The sequence below is a fragment of the Lipotes vexillifer genome, unplaced genomic scaffold, assembly GCF_000442215.2.
Source record: "Lipotes vexillifer unplaced genomic scaffold, Lipotes_vexillifer_v1.1 scaffold611, whole genome shotgun sequence".
NCBI classification, from domain to species: Eukaryota; Metazoa; Chordata; class Mammalia; order Artiodactyla; family Lipotidae; genus Lipotes; species Lipotes vexillifer.
Genome location: NW_006785619.1, coordinates 1,921,924 through 1,923,033, shown reverse-complemented (window position 1 = coordinate 1,923,033; position 1,110 = coordinate 1,921,924).

Here is a 1,110-nt window from a genome sequence, read left to right as displayed (position 1 = left end):
CCCTCCCCCGGTCAAATTAGGTGCTCCGAACAAACCTTACTTGAGACATTCACGCAAGGACACTGGGTGGCTGGACACTGTAAAGTGTCCATCTCAAAGTAAAGTCTTCCCTTCCAAAGGGTCTGGACTGCTGGAATCTCCGGAGTCTTAATCCTGTTCACCAAGGGAGGAGATGCCTCCAAAAATTATAAACAATCCATGTGACTTGGACACCACGAATTTCACCAGCGAAATTTTGCCAATATCTCTCGGGATAATTAATGAATCCACTTCCGTTGATCTGAGATCATTAACGTGCTTATATTCACTGCCTCTGGAGTGTGACTTTTGGATGAAGTGTTAGCTAACCACCTCTGGCGTGTGTATTCCCCACATGGACAACTAAGCACTCTCAGGTGTAGATTAAAGCGATCCAGTACATGCATAACGTGGGCCGGGGGTGGGGCTGAGGGTGGGTGCTGCACGGGGCTGCCTGGAGGAGCTGCTGCCTCAAGACCACGCTCAGCTGTCAGTCCCTCTCAGGGGATTGTCTCCACTGAGGAAAACTGTGTCACCTAAGGTCGTGCCTCTTCCAGAGGCAGCTCACATCCAATCAAACAGTTCTAGGCCCTGGGGACAAAAATAGCACTTTGATTCCAATGGAGACAGAATCAACAAGATAGACCCGTGAAACAGAAACCCGTAGTGTGTCTGACAGCGATGCGTACCACGGAGGAAAACAAGCAGGGAAGGGGAGAGTGTGAGTCTGGGGAGGGGGCGGGGTTTGTCAGCGAGGGTAGACAGGGACGGCCCTGAGGGAAACAGGGTCGTCCTTGATCAGGGGGCCCATGAGCAAAGACCTAAAGAACACGGGTAAGGGGGGCATATCATGAATTCCACTCTCGCGCCTCCCCAGCCAAGTTTCACTTGCCTGAAGCAGTTCAGGGATCTGACTCAGCACCGTGGGCTACGCGGGGGCCCCGGGGGTGGCCTCGAGCGCACCCTGCAGGCCTCAGCCCGCGACCCTCCTGCAGCTGCGCAAGTCTGGCAGGTGCGGCGGCGAAGGCCGTGGGGCGTAGCACGTGCGGCCCGCAGGTGCGCCGGCCCCGCCCCTTAGGGGCGGGGCCACCT